Source organism: Mandrillus leucophaeus, unplaced genomic scaffold (assembly GCF_000951045.1).
Source record: "Mandrillus leucophaeus isolate KB7577 unplaced genomic scaffold, Mleu.le_1.0 Scaffold283, whole genome shotgun sequence".
Lineage (NCBI taxonomy): Eukaryota > Metazoa > Chordata > Mammalia > Primates > Cercopithecidae > Mandrillus > Mandrillus leucophaeus.
The window spans coordinates 1,717,438-1,740,357 of NW_012102954.1; the positions used below are offsets into that span (position 1 = coordinate 1,717,438).

At 36.8% G+C, this 22,920-nt stretch overlaps 1 long non-coding RNA gene across 1 annotated transcript in view; it reads right to left on the bottom strand.

The window, feature by feature from the left end:
* The window catches only part of LOC105543482, a 503,003-nt gene extending 480,942 nt beyond the window's left edge, over positions 1-22,061 (bottom strand). The window contains exon 1 of the long non-coding RNA XR_001006625.1: positions 21,941-22,061. This is a non-coding gene — a long non-coding RNA (uncharacterized LOC105543482). The remainder of the gene's footprint in view (positions 1-21,940) is intronic.
* Between the last annotated feature and the right edge of the window lie 859 nt (positions 22,062-22,920).

A 22,920-nucleotide genomic window follows, 5' to 3' on the forward strand; every position in this document is an offset into this window, starting at 1 on the left:
TGAATAAATCTCAAGAGATATGACGGTTTTAAAAAGAGGAGTTCCCCTGTGCAAGCTCTCTGTCTTTGCCTGCTGCCATCCATGAAAGATGCGACTTGGTCTTCCTTGCCTTCTATCATGATTGTGAGGCTTCACCAGCCACGTGGAACTGTAAGACCAATTAAACCTCTTTCTTTTGTAAATTGCCCAGTCTTGAGTATCCCTTTATCAGCAGCATAAAAACAGACTAATACAACCTCTCAGGATTGAACTAGAAAGAAATAGAAATCTTGAGCAGACCAACAATGAGAAACAAAATTGAATCAGTTAAAAAAGTATTTCAACCCAGGACTAGACAAATACACAGCCAAATCTTAGCAGACATACAAAAAGAGCTGGTACCAATCTAAATGAAACTATTACAAAAGATTGACTAGGAGGGATTTCTCTCTAACTCATTGTATGAAACCAGTATTACCCTGATATAAAAATCAGGCAGGGACACAACAACAACAAAAAATGAAAACTGCAGGCTAATACCCCTAATGAATATAGATGTGAAACTCCTGAACAAAATACTAGCAAACTAATCCAATTGCACATCAAAAAGATAGTCCATCATGATAAGTAGGTCTGCAAAATGTAAGGATAGGTCAGCATTTGCAGAAAATGGGATTGATCACTGTTTTAGTAGGTTTTCATGCTGTTAATACAGACATACCTGAAACTGGATACAATATCAAGCAAAGAGGCTTAACTGACTTGCAGTTCAGCATGGCTGGGGAGGCCTCAGGAAATTTACAATCATGGCAGAAAGGGAAGCAAACACTTTTTTCTTCACATGGTGGCAGCAAAAAGAAGTGCAGAGCAAATGGAGAGAAAGCCCTTTATAAAACCATCAGATATCATGAGAACCCACTCACTATCATGAGAACAGCATAGTGGTAACTGTCACCATGATTCAATTACCTCCTACTGGGTCCCTCCCATGGCATGTGGGGATTGCCAGAACTACAATTCAAGATGAGATTTGGGTGGGGACACAGCCAAACCATATCAATCACATTAACAGAATTAAAAACAAAAATCACAAGCTTATCACAATAGATACAGAAAAAACATTTGATAAAATCTGACATTTCTTCATGATAAAAACCCTCAACAAACTAGGTATTGAGTGAACATACCTCAAGATAATAAAAGCCATATACGACAAACCCACAGCCAACATTACACTGAATAGGAAGGAGTTGAAAGTATTCCCTCTAAGAACTGGAAAAACATAAGGATTTTATTCTCACCACTCCTAGTCAACACAGTACTAGAAATCCTAGTTAGAGTAATCATGCACAAGAAAGACATAAAAGGCATCCAAATTTAAAAAGAGAAATAAAATTAGCTCTGTTCATCAATGACTGAAAACCCTAAACACTCCTCCAAAAGACTTCTAGGCTTGATAAATGACTTCAGTAAAATTTCAAGATACAAAATTAGTGTACAAAAATCAGTAGCATATCTATAAACCAATAATGCCCAAGCTGAAAACCAAATCAAAAACTCAATTTTATTGACAATAGCTACAAAAAGAAAAAGTTACCTAGGAACACAGTTAACCAAAGAAGTAAAAGACCTCTACAAGGAGAACTACAAAACACTGATGAAAATTCATAGATAACAGAAACATTTTTTTTTAAATCCCATGTTTATGGATAAGAAGTGTCCATATTATTAAAATGACCATACTACACAAATCAATCTACAGATTCAAGCAATTCCTATCAAATTACCATCATTCTTCACAGAATTAGAGAAAACAATTCTAAATTTCATATGAAACAAAAAAGAACCCAAATAGCCAAAGCAATCCCAAGCAAAAAGAACAAAGCCAGAGGCATCACGTTATCTGACTTCAAATTATATTACAAGCCTATAGTAACTAAGACAACATGGTACTAGTACAAAAATAGACACATAGATAAATGGAACGGAATAGAGAATCCAAAAATAAAGCTACATACCTACAACCAACTGATGATCTTTGACAAATTTGAGAAAAATAAACAATGGGAAAAGGACACTCTATTTAATAAATGGTTCTGGGAAAATTGGCTAGACAGATGAAGAAAAGTGAAACCTGACTCCTGTCTCTCACCATATGCAAAAATTAATTCAAAATGGATTAAAGACTTTAATGTAAGACCTGAAACTATAAAAATCATAGAAGAAAACCTAGAAAAAAAACTCTTTTGGACATAGGTCTTAGCAAATAATTTATGACTGAGACCTCAAAAGCAAATGCAATACAAACATCAAAAATAGACAAATGAGACTTAATTAAACAAGCTACTGCATGGCAAAAGAAACAATCAATAGAGTAAACAGACAACCTACAGAATGGGAGAAAATGTTTGCCAATTATACCTCTGACAAAGGACTAATATCCAGAATCTACCATGAATTCAAACAACTCAACAAGAAAAAAAAAAACAATCCCATTAAAAAGTGGGTAAAGGACATGAACAGACATTTCTTAAAAGAACACATATAAGAGACCAACAAACAAAAAAAGTCTCAGTATCGCTAATCATCAGAGTTATGCAAAGTAAAGCCACAAGGAGATATTATCTTACACCAGTTAGAATGGCTATTACTAAAAAGTCAAAAACCAACAGATGCTGGCATGGATGTGGTAAAAAGAGAACCCTTATATATGCTTGGTGAAAATGTATAGTACAAACTCTATGGAAAACACAGGAGGAGATTTCTCAAAGAACTAAAAATGGAACTACTACTCAACCCAGAAATCCCACTACTAGGCATGTACCCAAAGGAAAAGAAATCATTATATAAAAAAGACACCTGCACGGATGTGTTTATTGCAGCACTATTCACAATAGCAAAGTCATGGAATCAACCTAAGTTTCCATCAAGGCTTGATTCAATAAAGGGAATGTTGTATATACACATCACGAAATCACTATGCAGCCAAAAAACAAAAACAAAAGCAAAATGAAATCATGTCCTTTGTAGCAACATGGATAGAGCTGGAGTCCATTATAAGTGATATAACTCATAAACAGAAAATCAAATACCAAATATTCTCTCCCATTTTAAGTGAGAGCTAAATAATGGGTACATATGTACATAAAAATGGAAAAAATATATACTGGGCACCCCAAAATGGGGGAGGATGGGAGAGCAGTGAGGGTTTTAAAAATTACCTATTGGGTAAAATGTTCACTATTTGAATGATGGATATACTAGAAGCCCAAACCTCAACATTATGTGACATATCCATGTAACAAACCTGCATGTGGACCCCCTGAATCTAAATTTTTTAAGTCTTCCTGTCTTCTTTCTCCTCTACACTTTCTCTTGAAATTACATTTTTTGTGCTTTGTGATTATTTATTTTTACTATTATGTTCCTTTAAAAAATCATTTCTAATTATCAAGCTCACACTAAAATGTCCTAGGACTATTAAAAGGTGTGTAGCTAAGAACAGAAAACCAAACACCACATGTTCTCACTCATAAGCAGGAGTTGAACAATGAGAACACATGGACACAGGGAGGAGAACATCACACACCAGGGCCCATTGTGGGGCGGGGGACTAGGGGAGGGAGAGCATTAGGAGAAATACCTAATGTAGATGACAGGTTGATGGGTGCAGCAAACCACCGTGGCACAAGTATACCTATGTGACAAACCTGCACGTTCTGCACATGTATCCCAGAACTTAAAGTATAATAAAAACAAAAAATAAAACGTGTGTAGCCAGTGTTTTACCCAGACAAGCTCTCAATATAACCATGAGCTGCTTTCAAATCCAAGTTGTCCTTTTCTCAGTCAGTTGGAAGAGGTAGGTTATTAATAATTCTAAATTAAATCAAGAACTCAAATACAGTGAAAACTGGTGTTGAAAATAGATACATTTTCTCAAACAACCAGATTCAAGATAATAATCACCTTAATATATCTTCTCCATATTCAAGTGGCTCTATGAAATATTTTATTCCCTGGTAGACTTGATTGAAGATCCGTCTCCTCATTTGTATCAGAGATTATTTTGGGAAGGAGATTTTGCATAGGTGTGTTTGAGAGGGTCTCAGAAGGCACAGAAATGTGAAACAGTCATAAATCCAAGGAAGCTGTAGATGTCTCCATTGATAGAGGAAAAAATGCCAGACTGTTGTGGGGAACAACACAGGCCACAGAGATCTTTGAAAGAGAACGGAACCAGGATGGGAGTAGCTTGGGTCTTGTTAGGAAAATAAGAAATCAAGTAGGAAATAATCGCATCAGTGAAACTTTATAACCTTAAATGAATTTAAAATGTTATTATCACTCCATAAGGACCAGCAAACTCTCCTCACAACTGCTATCAATATCTCCTACACTCTGATCTTAATCATATGTTTTTCTGAATTATTCCTTAATTTGACTCCTGGTTTGTTTACTAGACATTTGTTGATAGCTTACCATGTGCCAGGAACCATCCTAAGCCCTTGAGATACAATGATGAGCACCATTAAACACAATCCTACCCAAAGAGAGCTCAGAGTTTGTTAGGAGACAAAGGCTACATAGATCAAACAGCCAGTCAATCACACAGCAAAACCCAAAGCTGTGATATGTGACATGACTGAGAAGGAAATGGTATTCTGAGAGCATATAACAGGGTTTTGGCAGATCAGTGAAGACTTCCCAGGGGAAATAAGCCTTGAACTTAAAAATGACGGAAGAATGGATGTTAAGTGGGTGAAAATGGGGGCAGGGAGCAGGTGACCTTATGTGCTAAAGGAACAGGATGTGCAAATGCTCTGTGGCAGGGGAGATTGCATGGAGTACAAGGAACTAAAAGAAGGTCAGGTTCACCAGAGTCAAGAGAGGAACACGGAATGGTGTGTGTGATGAGGCAAAAGAGATGTGTAGGGAGGGACCAGACTGTTCAGGGCCCTGTGAGTCTTGTTAAGGAATTTTTACTCTATTCTAAGAGCTATGGGAAGACTTTGAAGGGTGATATTGTATTATACCTCCACTACATGATTTTACCAGTATTCCAGCTGCCACCCCATGCACTTAATGCAATGTAAAATTGGACTAACTGTGAGAAACATAGTAGAAAAGCAACTAGGGAGATCTGAACAAATTGCAGTTGAAGATTAACAAGTGAGATTCCCGTAGACAATAAGAAAGCATGGGAATGAACCTGAAGCTTAAGGCAAAACTCTGTGAGTCAAAACAACCTGGATGTTATCCCTGAATAAAATTCATAGAGTTCCCATAAATTGCACCTCCAGACTTCCCTCCTCTCTGTCCTTCAGCCATCTGAGGATTTCCTAATGTTCTGGCCCTTCGAATGTCCATCACAATTGCAAAGGTAAAATGAATGGTAATAAGAAATTGATTTAAGGTCTGCCCTAGGGTAAAATAATGATTCATTGACGTTTGCGGCATTTTATTGTAAGTGTGGTGGAAATGAGTATTATCTTTAATGGTTAACTGAGTAATTGATTATTGATAAATGAGTACTCTATTCAAGCCAGGATCCATCTTACATCACCTGGAAAAGGATGATGTTCCTACTCTTTTAATGACCATTAAGTGGTAAATAAGGAAGTGGAAATGTTTCATAACTTACATATTAAGTATCTTTGGTCATTTAACCACCTCTACAATGAGAGCAATAAGGCAGCTGGGGGTAGGTAACCGACATAAGGAAAGATCAATGACTGTTTTTCAGAGTTTTATTGAAAGTGCATTATAGATTGTCTTGCTTTTAACATTATTACTTCATTGAATAACGATATATGAGTAGGCTAAGGGGAAAAATTAGAATCTAGCTATGCAAGGCTATCTGTGTGATAGGATGGGAATTACATAGTAAAATGGCCTCCAGAGAACATTTCAATCTCACTCCCACTCCCTCTATACAGTGCAAATAGATTGGAAGTTGGAAAAACAAAATGAATGAAGTTTGTCTTTGTGCCCCACTTATCTCCTTTTTATTGCACCCCTGTCTACCTTCTGATGTCCCTTCATAGTTATTCACTGAACCCCTGTGCTGCTCTCCTACTACCCAAAGTCCACTCCCACTCACAACTGCTGCATGTCACTGAGATGCATAATTCACATAAATTTTCCCAAGTGCCATAAATATGTCTCCTGCAATCACAATCCCCTTTCATAACTCCCATTTCTTCAGTATTTTGATCTCAGTCAAGCCTTAGAAAGAAAGCAACCTAATTTAACCAATTTATACTATGTCCCATTAACCTGCATTGAGGTGAATTCATTTTAGTAAAGAATGCCAATTATATATTTAATACATTTCTAATGAGAGGACTTTCAAGTGGCTTAACAAAGTGCCATGCAGTTTTACAGAACTCTGTGTTGAGGCAAGTGATACCTTTGCCAACGGTGGCTGTCAGAGGCAGGCTAAATGGTTAGAAAGGGCACAGACTCTACAACAAAATCGAGTTCAAATCCTGGTTCTCCTTCTGTTAGATAGGCTAACCCCTGAGAATCAAATTCATCTGTAAAGTGGATGCTACTGTCTCATTAGATTAGAGTAAGGATTAGATAAAAATAATACATGCCTGGTGCCTAGTACAGCAGCAGGCACATAGATAGTAAAAACAATCCAATTGTCATTATTATACTTATAGGGGCAAGTGAGTGGTTAAGACATTCTAACCAAGAACCAATGGGAACCACTGATAATCATCTTTTTTTTTTTTTTCCTGATACTTTCAAGGAAGAAATGAGTGGGCTGATCAAGAACTTAGGAAGAAAGGAAAGAGGGGAGCATCTGAGCATCATGGTCCACAGAATAATGATCCCTGACTCCAGGTTTAATTTGAAACTTACTTTGAGAACCATAAACTTTTAAAAGGCATTCCCTTTGCTTTGGCCTTAGCTTCTAAAGCACAGCTTTAATACTAGCCTATTAACAACTTCAATATAATTTGAGAGGTCATTCATGTCTTCTCATGGATATTGATGTCCACCATAGAATGATTTTAGGTGAAGTAGCATAGTTTCGCTTTTCACAGGTCATGATGGTTACAATCACCAAGAGAGCAGTTTCTTTCAAATATTTTATCTTACAGTCATATTCTGCATATTTCTGCCTATCGCTGTCTTCTAATACTTTTAAAGATTGACAATATTTTCTAACCATGTACCTAGGCCCTGGAAAGTTAAAAATTTTACCTCCTCCTGTCCTTTCTTTCCCTGGATCCTAAACAGAGTACCAGTGGTTATAGCTTTGGTCTATTCTTTAGCCTAAGTCCTCCCTTCAATCACTCCTGAGGCCATGGCAAATAATAAGAATAGTTTGATTGGGTTTGGAAAATATCAATCTAGTATATCTTCTCTAAAACCATTTCTGGAAGAAAACTATTCATAATTTAATGTTTCAAATATACCATCTCTTTTTAAAGTAAGAGGAGGCAGAATCTAGCCATAAATTCATTACTTGTAACCCTTGACCCCAGAGCTTCAAGCCATCTATATATCATACAGTAGAGAGTCAAAGTTCAGAGTCCCTGTAAATCATACAAAGCAGTTACTCCTCTAATAGTCTATTGAAAAGAGCCACCAATCTAGTTTGAATGAAAAAGAAAGAAGTCTTTACTTACCACAGCCCCATGGCCATGCAGACTTCCGCACTGAAGGCATAGTGAGAGGCAGTGGGAGAAACACGGAGTTAGTGAGAATGTTGTCAGTTGCAGGGAGAGCAGATAAGGGCATTGCATTAAGGTAATTGTATAATATTCCACTTCCTCCATAGTATTTACTCAAGGCAGTGGTATTCCAATTATGTCCTATCTAGCCTAAGGATTCTGTAGAGTGCCTAGCACAAGGTTCAGGAAAAGACTAAGCAGGTATAGTGAGGGATATCCTACAACCAGGACAGTTCTATATACATCACCTGGCATCCATCTATACACGTATATATACGATCATACTAGAAAAAGATAGTAAGAGTTATAGTTCTAAAAAATTTTTGAAACTCATTGATATAAGGTTCTGGAGGACTAGTTACATGCCTCAGTAGCCAAAAGATAAAGAGAGAGAAAATATATAATGGTCTCTGAGGCATCTTTAAAAATTACTGTTCTTTGGCCCCTGTCAAACTGGAAATGATAAACATCATGTAAGAATAGCTGACATGTATCAAGTGCATACCATGATCCCTGTACTTTGTTAAGGGTTTTGCATTGATACATCTCATCATATCACAGAGACAGGTTACGTTACAAACCCCATTTTCAAGTAGGAAAACAGAGGTTCAGGTGGCTAAACTGTATGCAAAGTTTCACAGCTAGAAGAAGACAGAAGTTTGTCTTATTCACATATCAATTCAATGAAGCTGTTTAGTAGATGGTCTGCCACTAGTTAATTCATGAACACAGTTTGTTTTTTCTTTTTTTTAATTCTGCAGCTCTTTTCCTAGAGCTTCAGAGGCCTTGAATGGATTTCTGCATCTGATGATAAGGTTCTGGACAGCAGAAAGATAGGAGATAGTAGAGGATTGCATAGGAGGTTTTTAAGCACCAGACCTGGAATGGGATGCATATGCATCATTGCTGCCCACGTTTCATTGGCCAGAACTCAGTCATGTGGATGTGTCCAACTCTAAAAACGTTTGGGAAATGTATTCTAGCTATGTGCCCAGGAGGAAAGGGAAAATGGTTACCTGCCAGTCTCTATTGCAATAGAGGATTCAAACTCAAGGAACTTTAAATCCTCCAGAGGCCACCACACTGCAGAATTAGCTTCTCTTCAGAAATAAAAGAAACATTAAGAATTGTCATCTCTAGGATCACCATTGCAAATTCTGAAGAATCCCTAAGAACATGGCAGATGTAGATTCATTCATTTATTCATGCAATATTTATTGAACATCTACTATAAGCCATGCGTTTATTCAGCATTTATTGAGCACTCACTGTGTGCCAGGCCTATAATGGGGGCTGCAGCAATAAACAAGACAGAAACAGTCCCTGCCAACATGGAACTCACATCTCACAAACTGGAATTATATTTTCTCACACAAGGCACTTTACTACTATCTACAAAGTCATGTACCACTTTGGCTCTTTCAGCTTCTGTTATTTAGCTTGAATATATATGGAAGTGTAGGAAAACACACATTTTCTATACTGAGTTCCTTTTAAAAGGAAAAGCTCTTACAATGTTTGTCTTTGTGTCTTCAGTATCTAACATAGTATCTGGAATATGCACAAATTCTCATGTCATGGAAAAAGCACTAGACTAGGAATCACACAGTTTTTATTTTGTTCTTATTACGTCATTCAGTTCCCATACAATTCAAGCATGTTTCCTCACTGCAAAGTAAAACATTCTGAATAAACCAATTTTGCCGATATTTCCATCTTTAAAACATAAACTTAACATTTTGAATGCAATTAGTCTAGCAGAAACAACATTGAATCGGGGTCAGCAGATGTGGACTATTGCCTTAATTCTCCAGTTCCTTGAGGAAATCACCAAAAATCTTTACTTTTTTTATTTTTTTCACCCAAAATCTTTAATCCTCAGTCTATTCACTGGCAAACAAAAAAAAAATTGAGCATTAAAAGTATCCCTTGAATATCTAATATTCTATTAGTATTTATGATACTAATATTGGGTACCAAAAGATCAGATGCCTGCCATAGAGTTTAATTTCCTACAGCCAAATCCTAAAAAAGGACCCCTGAAAATCTGAGAGAGGCAGAACACCTTCTGTGTGTAGCAGGAGTAATTTTCTGTCTCTACCTGATCATTTTTAATATTTTTTCTTTTCTCCAAAATTCACAACCATTCTTGCTTTAACTAGGTGGGTTGGTATTGAATAACTTCGTATTTTAGCACAGTTTACTCTGCTAATTCATTACTTACTAGTGTATTAAATACTGGGGTCTACTTGAGGACAGAGGGTGGGAAAAGGGAGAGGATCAGAAAGTATAACTATCATGTACTAGGCTTAGTAATCTGTACTACAAACCCCCATGACACGAGTTTAGCTATCTAACAATCCTGCACATGTACCCCAAGCCTATAATATAAGCTTAAAAAAAAAGTTGTATTACTCTGGATCCTCGTCTTTCCTTCCCCCAAATTAGAAACTGTGTCACAGCAAGGTGACTCATAACAGCCTAAACAATGAGGCTGTCTCTCCCTGTCTTTAAAAAAAAATATATATATATATATAGACAGCAGTTTATTAACTACATATTATCACAATCCAGGGGGAAGGGAGACTGTTTCTCAGAATATTTCCATTTATCATCATGTTATATTTATTTAAGATCTTAATTAAAATGATAAGAAATATGGTCTTCATCACAAGGGAAAAAATTTACTATCTCGGGAAATCAAGAGATTATGAAATATTAAGATTCATAAAATGTCTAGCTCTGTACTGAAAGTTAACAAAAACAGTTGTTAGTGAGACTAGTTCTATTTGTAATGTTGGTTAATTAAATAATATTTGTAGTGCATATGAGGGCCTTGAAAGAAATGTTTTAGTTGACATAAGATATGACTGTTGTTATTATACCAATACAGAGAAGATGTAAACATTTGTCTGAAAATGTCCACAATTAGGACAACAAAAATCACCAAACTAGGGTTCAGTGTTTCTAACCCTGTGTAGAGAGGATTCCTTTTTAAAATACAATTAAGCCTAAGTCAGAGTTAGACTGCTTGCAGAGTCTATCCATTGGCATCACTAGAACATGGATTTTGATTTGGGTTGGGGAAGGGGGCTAGAAACATTCTTCAGTAAGGAATGAGGAATTAAAAGTCTCAGAGCCAAAGGTTTGTGATACCTTCACTCATTAGTTAAAAACAAATCTCTTGGAAATGAAAGGCTGCAATTCAAGCATTATTTGGTGCCATCCTAATATTCTCCAGGTCCACTTTGCTGGCTGCGTGGGAGCCTGAATGATGTTAGTATTCTCTGCCCAGCAGCGGCTGCATTGGCCCCGAGGTCCTGAGAGAAATGGGTAAGTCAACAGTAATAAGCACACTCCACATGCGTAGTTTTTTCTGTAAATACATAAATCCTGCAGAAACCAGTACCTACTCTTGTACCTTCAAAACCACACTGAAAAGAGCCTTATTCTATAAAACCTGATAGGAAGACTTGGATAACTCGTTTCTAAACCACTGGTTTCCAAAGTGTGAGAACACGAAATGATTGACTAGGCTATAGAAAGAAGATGCTTAAGTGGGAGCTAGATATTGAGTTCACATGGACACAAAGAAGGGAACAACAGAAACTGGGACTTGCTTGAGGGTGGCAGGTGGGATGAGGAAAAGAATCAAACAACTCTGTCAGGTACAATATTTATTACCTGGGTGATGAAATAATCTGCACAACAAATTTCCATGACATGCAATTTACCTATATAATGAACCTGCATGTGTACCCCTGAACCTAAAACATATTTTTAAAAAGGACAAAAATAAACTTCATCCCCTCCAAAAAATAAGAAAAATTGAGTTTTACTAGTATCCCACATGGAGATGGCAACTAGAACATATATATATGTATATATATAATGTATATATCTAATATAATGCTATAGATATATCTAAATTATGCATGTATTGGAGGGATATCAGTCAGGTTCTCAGCAACAAAAAGAAGGTATCCTCAGATTGAATAAACCAAGGCAAGTTTAATACAGGAACAATTGACAAAAGCTTGGAGCACCAAAATATAGTGAAAACAACAAGAGACAGGGCATACAGGATGAGTAACAGCAGGGAGGGGCATAAGGAGAGAGTGGACACCCAAACCAAAGACAGAGTTACAGAGAGGGCCATCTAACAGGACCTGTGGCCTTTGGTAAGAGACCCAGATAAGCCAGGGAAAAAAGTACCCCAGCCTCACTCTCTCCTATCCTCCAGTTTCCTGCCAAACCCAACTGGAATTCAGAGGACATAAGAGCCCCACTGATGCAGTCCATGTGGGTCAGTCTCCACATGTAGCATACAGGGGTACACAGAGCTATCCACCAAAGATGTGCCCCCCCCCCAGTTATTTTTCCTAATACAGTTACTCCTTATTATAATTTTACGATGCTAAGATACCACTGTCCTAAATAACTTCACAAGATATTATGACTGTGCTAGTAAAAAGCTAAGTTCAAAGGCTTAGACTGCCTAGATCTAGACTCAGTGGCCTATTCCAATTAGGTCTTTTCTAATGGGAAAAGTCTGTTCTCCATACAGAAAGAAAGAGTATACCACTTGGGTCATATGTTTGCTATTTCTGCTTTGAATTATAAGGCTAATGTTCACTCACTGGATTTTATTTATTCATTTACGCTTTCATTCATGTTTTTATTCGTTATGTCAGGCTATGTATAGGTGCTGAGAATAAAAAGATGAATTAGATATAATCTCTGACCTCAAGATTCTATAATTTGTGAAAGGAGACAGATATAATCAATATGTGAAGTTGGATTGTAATTATGCTGAGAGATTAGAGCTGGATACACTAGGTTTACAAAGAAAAAATGGTCAGTTGTACTGAAGATTGAGAGATGGTAAAGAATCATTTTATGTAAACAAAATAAATAAGTCTAGAGATCTGCTGTACAACATTTTACCTATAGTCGACAATACTGTATTGTACATTTAGAAGTTTAAGATAATATATCTTATGCGATAGTCTTACCACGATAAAGCAAAATTAATAATAATAAAAGGAATTGTTTCATATAGGCATTGGTTTGGGAACCCTGAAGGAGAAGACAGACAAAATATTCTAGGCAAAGGGAATGTATACATCAAAATGACTTGATAAATTTGGAGAACTAGAAATATTTTGGCACAGTAAAAATGGGGGAAAGAACATAATCAAATTGAAAAGGTAACCAGGCCAAGATTGTAGAAAAGCCTTATTAACTAATCTAAAAGTAGAACTTTTATCTATACTTCTCTATTGGATCCTAAGTTTGGGTAACTCTAACTCATTTTACTTGAATCTGGTACTTCTGCTGGGAAATAAGAACTACTAATCATATGCCATCACATAGAATAGTGGAAAAACTCATTCTGAACCACAGTATTAACAGCTATCCCTATTTTATGGTGAAGGAACCAATATTAAACAGCACTTTTCCTAAGGTCGGTTTTGGATGCCGTGGAATGGCATGTTTTTTCAAGGATTTCTAGGCTACTTCAGGTAACTATGTGGCTAAAATAATGTGGTTTTATCATCAGAATTAAAATTAATATATCAACTAGCCATGCCACAGATTATCAAATAAAGCCTAATTATGACATGGCATCAAATATCTCTTTCCTCATGTGTTTCCTAGTTACTGAAATGCACTCCTACCAAAAAGCTCTCAGTCCCACCACAAAAAGAGCAGAGCCTGGAAATTTTCATGGACATTCGTTATTTTCATAGTAGTACAGTCCTGATGATTCAACAATTCCCCAGTTAGCTGACCTATACAGGTATGGGAACATTGGCTTTAGCAAGTTTTATTTCTGAAAATGCCATAGGCTAATTAATTTGCCTTATATGTACCAACCTTGATTTTCATCCTGCCCCAATCAAAAAAATATCTATTAATTGTATAGAGCAGTTTAGAGAGTGCACTGGCTATTTGACAACTCAAATGCATAAAGAAATTCAATAAGGATGGTTTGCAAGGAACAATGGAGTGAAGAATAAATTCTGAGAGCACTGCAAGTCAAAGTTGACCTCTTAAAGGAGTACATCAAATGAATGAACAATAAATTTTCCATAAGGCAAACCAAAGCATATTTTATAAAGCAAGAATTGTCTCTCCTGAATACTCAACAAGGCCCCTAATGGGCCCAATTCTTCGCCAATATAACTCTCACAGATGGGATTTGCTCTTTCTGCAACACATTCCCTGGCACTAATATTTCATTAGGCTATCCAGATCAATATTCCTGCCATGATTGTCTAAAGGCACCACTGAGAAGGAAGTATCTGGAAGCCTTTTCAGCAGTTGCATCCTTCTGAGGACAAAGTGAAGTGTTATATTGCCACTTAAGAATTCAAAGGTAAATAAAGCAAGATACCTTTCTACCTCTAGTAACTCCCTTTGTGACAAACCAGAGGAACTTGTCATTATAGACAAAATTCTTAACCACAAATTTCTGAGGGGTTTTCATAATGTCATATTCTGACCCTTTCAAGCTACAGTTGCTTCTAAAGGTCAAAATAATTATGTCCAGTCCCCAGCCCAAGTATCAGTGGTTAGAGTTGCTGGACCACTCTGAGCCAACAGGAATACAGTGGGAGGTGTGGCAAATAGGTAAGGAACAGCTTCTGTCAATGAGATCAAATCTGTCTTCTCAAGAAACAAGGAAGAGCCAGGAAGAGCTGGTGTCATAGTAGGCCTCCTAAAATTGTTACTGCCTTATCTCAACCTCATCCAGGCTCCATCACAAAGAGAGGTGCATGTAAGATCAGACCGTCAGAGTCTCTCCATGGCCTTCTGATTCTTGGCTCTCAGCTTATTGTTGGTTGTAATCTATGAAATCAGTGAAACTGAAGAAGTTGCAGATGAATTGCTTGTGAACTGATTTATGATCTTTATTGCACCAGAGAAGTAATTGTATGCATACAACTTCCTTTTACAATTACCTCCACATGATTTCAAAGCAATTCACTGCTTATGGGAGGAGGCCATCAATAAGTGACACTTGCATATTCATTCACTTCAACATGATATTTTTTTTTTAAGGCTTAGGGGAATAGTTCAGTGCTATTGAAAATTACTTTTCTTCCATCAGGATTTTTCTAATTGTTTTTGTTTTTGTTTTCTTAGAGAGAAAAAAACATGGTGCTATCAAAATCTGGTTTTATTTAACTTTATTTTTACTCTTATTTTATTTTAAATAGATTATATTTAAGAGGGTTAAAATGAGAGGCTGCATTTATGAGATGCCAACTACATGCCAAAAACAGTGCCAACCTGTAAATCTATGTTAATCCTTGTATTCTTGCCAATACCATAATTACTTTGCCTTTATTTAGTTAGTTATTTAGTTATCTATTTCAACAGGTTTTTGGGGAACAGGTGGTGTTTGGTTACATGAATAAGTTCTTTAGTGGAGATTTCTGAGATTTAGGTTCAGCCATCACCCAAGCAGTGTGCACTGTATCGAGTGTGTAGTCTTTTATCCCTCACTCCCCTCCCACCCTTTCCCCTGAATCCTCAAAGTTCATTGTATCATTCTTATGCCTTTGTGTCCTCATAGTTTAGCTTCCACTTACAAGTGAGAATATACGATGTCTGGTTTTCCACTCCTGAGTTACTTCACTTAGAATAATGGTCTTCATTTCCATCCAGGTTGCTGCAAACATTTAACTAGTGAAGAAACTCAAAGAAGCATAAGTATTTGCCCAAGGTCAAGGAGCAAATAAGTGGCAGACAAGGTAGTGTTTGAACTCACATCTAACTACAAAATCCATCCTCTTTCCATGACTTCACCCTGCACTGCACTCAGTTTTTTAGGATAAAATTCCATCTGTTTTATATTTCTCAGACTGTGGAAAGGTTTTTCAACTTTCTTGAAATTACCTGAGACTGTTTACTATACCCCAAAAGTCTTGTGTAGCATTTATTCTCTAAGCTTTTCTTTTCTTTTTCTTTTTCTTTTTTTTTTTTTTAACATGACTTACATGGGGAACCCCTAGTGCCCATCAGAATGTGTAGACCATGTATTCACGATCTTGCTTGACCCTAACAATTCTCTCAAGTCAGTTCTACTTCAGGGGAGGAGGCAATAAAATCAGTAAACTTCGTCACAAGATATTGTTTTGACTAGTTTTTTTTTTTCAAACTTCAGTGATTGCATAACATCTACATCATTTTTGCTATATCTGAATGGTACTATACACTATTTTTTACTTAATATGTTCTAATCAATTTTAACCTGGCTTCATTTTTCACTTAGTATTGTTCTAAACAATAAAACACGAGTTTAGTGTTTTTACCAACATTTTTCTTATGCATGTTAAAATACATGAATAACTAATAAAATAAAAAATGATTGTCCATGCACCTTCAAAAGTCACACTTTGGGAAGCACTAATGTCAAATAATTGGCTGTGCTTTTCCACTTGTATCCATTTGTGTATGTGTCATTTGTTCATGGTCTCAGTTCACATATTCACTCATTCTTTCATTCAAAAAACATTTATTGAGTGCCAACTCTTGTGTTAGACACTGTTCTGGACACTGACAGCATGTGGAGAATGGTTTAGGCCAGGGATAGAAGAAAAACGTGGAGCCCACGCAAGGGCTGCTGGATTATTAAAGTAATGCAGGAAGAGAGGAAAGGGACTGAATGCACTCAGTAATAATAAGAAGAAAAGGATTCATTTAAGAGACATTTCAGAAGTAGAATCAATAGAACTCCATGTTAACTTCAATTCACAATGTGGTTTAGGAAAAGGGAGGTAGAAAAATGGCTGTAAGGCCATTCAAATATTTTAACTACATTAAGTTATAATACTTTCTGACTTCTTCAACAATCCTGAACACAACTCTAAATGCATAAGTAATGGAGAAACATAAGGAGGGGAAATCTTACTTAAAGCCAGATATAGTATTTAATATATTTAGCATTTATGTGGTATTGGCCACAGAACAATTGGAACAGATACGAGAAGGTCCTGCCGGCCTCTGGCTGAGCTAGGAGCAGGGGAGGTTTGGAAAAGGGTTAAGGAGTAGGAGGCTCAGGGTCTAGCTATTTATCCAGCAGTATGGAAACATTTCAATATTCTACCACTGGTTGCAAACCTCTGGATTATCAGCCTTGCTTAAGCCCATTCATGGACCTCATCTCTCTCAGAACATGGTCCAAAACTTGTCCTCGTGCCCAAGGTCTAGACTGTGTACCACACCTGCCTCATCCCAGCTCCCAACCCTCATCTTACCACTGCTTCCTTCCACCTGAAATTCCAAGCCCTTAAATATATCCTGCCTTTCACTGCAAGGCCTTCACACAAGTGTGTCTGTCCTAAAGTCTGGCACATTTTCCGGCCCCTTCTTCTGGCACACTCCTAGTCATCCTTCTGGCTCCATCTTGGATGTGGTATCCTCATGGAGGTTTCTCCTGACCTTCAATATTGAGACAGGTTTCCTCTTTACATGTGGTCACAGTACGCTGTCATTACTTGTTTCATGTCGGTTTTCTGTAACAGGCTCACTAAGCTCCATGAGGGCAGGAACTAGGCCAGCCTTGCTCACCATCCCTCCCCAAAGCTTCACCTACAACTTGCCGTATCAAAGGAACTGAAAAGTACCTATCCAAAAAGTTTTTCCTCTGCAGGAAGAGAGAGAACAGTGCTTACTCATTTATTATTGTTGATTAGGGGGAGCTTGGGAGCATTTAGATGAAAATAGAAGTAATACTATATGCCAGATACTGACCTCAGAACTTATTTTTATCCTATTTAAGCTTTACTATAACTCTGAAGAGTAGGCATTATTATTCCTAATGTTTTAGATGAGGATGCTGAGGCTTGAAGAAGTAAAGAAACTGGCTCAAAATGACTCAGCAACTAAGCAGCTCAGTGAGGATAAAAAGTTTTGCCCCATTACTGCTTCCCAAGCCTGGTTATTAAACTCTCCCTGGCACATGACAGCACCACAATTGCCAGCAGATCGCAGATAACAAGACAGCTGAGAAATTTTGCTAGATGCCCTTACAGTAAGAAGGGACAGCCGGTACCATGGCATGAAATGAGAATACCCAAATCAGCCAGTCAGGGACAAGGCTACTACAGTAACAGATGCCCAACAAATAGTGATCCTGACCCAACAGAAAAGATTCATTTATCTTTGAGAAACTCTGTTTAATAAGCAAGTATGTGTATATTTTAGAAGATTTTCATTAAAATCAGCTAACTTTTTAACAGTACTTCAGCTATCTGGCCAATTTGTCTCTTCTGAGCACTTTCTTCTCTATCCAGATCAATAAGGCATTTCAGTGCTTCAGACTAGACTGCAGTTTGGCTAAAAATGTTTAGTCTCCTTCCAAAGCTAAAGGAGACAAAGATTCAGCAAGATAGAATCCATTGATAACCAATCTGATTAGGATGCCTTTTTTTTTTTTTTTTTTTTGTGAAACTGATGGGTATTGATTCATTTACAACCAATTAGAAGCCTTTTGCCTGGGAAAAATCACCCTTTTTCTGGCAGAAATGAACCTCATAAAACAGGTGGAAACAAATGTTGTAAATTGTGTGACTGGTCTCCACAATATTTAAGATAATGCCTCATGATTCTAATTTCTGCCCTGGCATTTCTTGTTTTTTGCAGCTATACCTTCACTCACTTAGTAGTTTTTCCTAAGCCCCATATTTCTGGTGAGCACCTTGTCTCATGAACAAAAAATGTTGCTTTTACAATACAGCTATATCATAAACTTCAAACAATCATCATTGTCTTCTAATTGTCTGTGAGAATACGTTAAGAAAAGTTTTATTGCCAAATGCGGTGGCTCACACCTGAAAGCCTGGCACTTTGGGAGGTCAAGGTGAGTGGATCACCTGAGGTCAGCTGTTCAAGACCAGCCTGGCCAACATGGTGGAACCCTGTCTCTACTAGAAATGCAAAAATTAGCTGGGTATGGTAGTGCACCCCTGTAATCCCAGCTACTTGGGAGACTGAGACACAAGAATTGCTTGAACCTGGGAGGCAGAGGTTGCAGTGAGCTGAGATTGCGCCACTGCACTCCAGCCTGGGCAACAGAGCAAGATGGTCTCAAAAAAATAAAAAGAAAAGAAAAGAAAAGTTGTATGATGTATTATTAAAATGTCTGCTATTATAATAAGGTGAATGTGTCCAGTGACCAATAGTTGTAAGGTCAGGATTTATACAGAATATAAAAATGATTTATCTATTATCACCCATCTCATGCTCTCATCTGCAGATACAGCCTGGGGAATGTGTGCCCTCTCAAAGCTTCATATATGATCTTCTCAAAACAGGGGAAAAATCACCTTATTTAGGTATCTCTTTACAGTATCTCAGATAGAAGGAATTATTTTAATTACTTTTTTTTTGAGGAACTGATTATTTTTATAAAGAAATCGCTTTACCTCATAACTACTTCAATCAATGCTAGTTCATAGAAGATATCTAACTGAATTAATAAGAAACTTTTTTTAAAAAATTAAAATTTTAGCACAATTTGTCACTGTTCTTGGGGGATGACCTCCCGACTGCAAGCGTTGGATGTTGCTGCAAATAAGCCTTTTTAAAAACTGCTAAACACACACACACACACACACAGAGTGAATGACTTCGTTGCATGCAGAGATCATGTTTATGAAACTGTGGCTTAGTATAGAATTTCCAGGGGGAGCATATAATATACATGCACTTCAAAAAATACGTAAATCAAACAATGCAGATGAGAGAAAAAATTACATGCTCTGGCAAACTGTGATAACAACTATTAAAGTGGCTCTGATGATGGCAAAGACACCAATGGCAAATATGTTTATAAAAAACATGACCAATATTGTTTTATGAAATGTGAAAGTGAACAAAATATTATTTCCACATTAGCATTGTTTATATGATGCACTGCAAATGTTATCATAAATACATAAATACCATGAATAGACAACCGGCTTTCTTCTCTATTAGCCCAAAAGTTTATATATATATTCAATTTACTTCCCATATTGGTATCTTTTCATTGGTAAAATGAATGATCATCGTTTTTTTTTTTGAGAGCAGAGTATTTATCATTTTTCTTTAACTGTTGTATTTCCACTGTGTAATGGACTGCCTGGAAGATAACAATTGCTTCAAAAATATTTAATTAATATACAAAATAATTAGACACCATTAGTACATAAAAAGCAGGGGTACTAGACATATCCCCAAATCCACAAACATGTTAAAACATCCTTGTTAACAAATACACTTTGAGATTCCTGAAACTAATAAAATATTTAGACTATTTTGAACCAATATTAGAGGTCATCTAATCCAATCTCTTTATTTTACAGATGAGGAAATCACAGTTAGAACAATTAAATGCATTTCTTCAAGAGGGCTGGGATTAGAACCTTGAGCTTTCCATTAGATAGTATTATTGAGTTGCTTTATTTGTGAGGTTCATCCCAGCCTCTGATTTACACTTCATGATGAAAGCAAGCAGCGTCTCTTGCCTGAGAACAGTTTCTGTTAAGCAAGGTAAACACACATTAATTGAGCCTGAATAGCTGATGGACTGAGAGAGAAATGCAGAGTTTGTGATACAAAATCCAAGCAGATGCCCTTTCTGAGTTTTCGTTATTTGTTAAAGAAGTTGGGCATCTAATCCCATAGAAATGTATTTACCGTTTTGATTTTGATAAGCTCTCAATCATTATGGGTCTTGGTTCAGCTGACAGCCCTAGACACTGTGAGGCAGAAAAACACTCCAGAGGTGCAGCAATGCTGTTTTAGACCTTCACACAGCAAACCATGCATTTGTACCCAAGAAAAAATCAGTATAAGGGTCTCTCTTTCCTTGCATGATGTATTCTTTTATTAAAATAATCACTGCGTATCTCCAATAGAGATTCATGAACAGAAATCTTTATGTCACACTAACAATCCAAGAAGAAAAATCCTAATGGTTGAGTTTTTTTTTTTAATCCATTTGAATGCTGCTAACTTATTATTAAAATACACAAAAATTTTTCCCATTCTTGCTGCTTTTCATTTTGTCTGTTATTTTCCTCACTCATACTAAAATCCTCAGTGTAACTTAAACCCTCCTAGATTAATTAACTGTGTTAAATTTTCAAACAGTCCTCAGGGTAGATCATGTATAAGTACCTAGGCTACCATATACACGAAGCACACACATACCTTTACAATCCTTTAAGGAAGGATTCCATGATTTCTAATACACTACCAATAACTTATATGCTTCACTTACTAAGTACCAGATATTCTTCCAAACACTTACATCAACTTTTATAATCTTCCTAACAACCTGGTACTATTATCATTTCCTTTGTGCAGATAAGGAAATTGGAGCTCAGAGATATTAACTTACTAAGAATCAAATACAACAAGTAAGTGGTGGAGCTAAGATTTAAACACAGGTAGTCTGGCTCCAGAGTTTGTGCTGTTAAATATTTTGCTATCCTTCTATAGTTTGGTTTTAAATTGCTGTTTTTACTCATATTGTGGACTGTTCATCCTTTGCTCTTTCTTTCCTTAACAAAGCATTTTCTCAGTATTCTAATCTTGTAATTAAGGTGATTGTTTATATTTTATGTAAGTTATTTCTATTATTAAGTAAAATAATCTGTGTGCTATAGAAAACATCAAGATTCAGATTGAATTCCCATTCAAGGGGCTCATGATATAGACAAATGAGGAATTTCTCTAGATCCCCATGGAGTTTGTGGCATGATGAGTTTGTGGACTGTTTGAACACCAAAGGCTTTTTTTTTTTTCAAGTATCAAGGATGAATTAAATAATAAAAGATGACGTGGCATGAATTACAGTATCTGAATTCATTTCTCTAACTCGTGTGTTTGTGGGCCCAAGGTTGAAAGCAATTAGGTGTGAATTATTACACCATCTTCCATGCCCTGACGGTTTTATGATGAATATAAAATTTTATTATTAATGGTTCACTGTTTTTGGAGGAGTTGTTAATTTAAACGTATATATTTATATTGTTAATTAATGAATAGGACAAAAATAGTTGGGTAAAATCTTTCCTAAGAGCAGAAGCTATCTAAGAGTGGAGAAGACCTCACTGACAGCAGGGGCTGTGGCTGAATCGTGACCCCAGGGAGAGGCAGTATGCTGCAGTTCCACCAGGGATACCCGGGTTATTACAGTGGTGTGATGCCTTACAGACTACCTTGTTCAATTTCTTTGTCTTAAATGTCAGAAAAAATAAGTGACTTGCCTGGGATCACACCATAAGTTAATAGCAGAGCCAAGTTGGCTCAGTCAAAGACACTTGGATCCTGACTCTCAGTGTGCAATGCTTCTCATTTTAAACAATTTAGAAAGATGTCATTGAGTACTTAGGAAGAAATAAATAAAATTGTTAGAAACACGAAGACAAAAATCATAAAAAGGAAAACAATAGTTACTATTTAATTGGGCTACTCTAAATGTCAAAATATGGCTTGATTGTGAAATACTTTCCTAAGAATGCATTTTCTAGTGCGTTCTTGTGTTGGAACCACATTCATGTGTTGGAACCACAACTAGACAAGCCAGCTGATTCCAGACACCATGTGTGTAATGACTAGCAGGAGCTCAGGCAATAGCCACACATAATTTCCACCTGTGGGCCTCCTCTTGCCATGATTTTCAACTCCTCTCCATCCCTCATCCCCAAATTCTCTCTTCCTCTTGCTCACTGAAGGGTAAAGATATTTTCTTGGACAACTTCAGTCAAAAAGGAGTAATTGAAAACCAATTGAATTTTTCCCTGGGTTAGGCAAGAGAGAGGAAGTGTAGTGCTTGGTAACTAAGTTTGTTATCAAATAAATTGGTGCTGGAAGCAACCATGTAGAACTGCTGGTACATTGAGCAGAAGTCTATCTTTCTAACTAGTAAAGCTGAGTCTCATCTCTGTCGGGATTCTCCAGGGGGTCGTAGGCAAGTGGCCAAAATGAATTTTACTTTGAGAACATAGGTGTATGAGTGTCTATTTTTTCCTTCTCTTAAGGACTCTAAATGTGTGCCAGGTGAAGCCATGCCAACAGTCATGATCAGTTTGACCTAACTGAGCAGTGATTGACAGTACCCTCCAATTCAGCTCTTACTTGTTTCTGATTGAGTTATTGCTGGAGCTCCTGGAAGCCTAACCTGAATCTTCTCAGCTTACTATTGCAGTCTCTTAATCAGAGACAGAAACAGCTCATAAGAGAATAA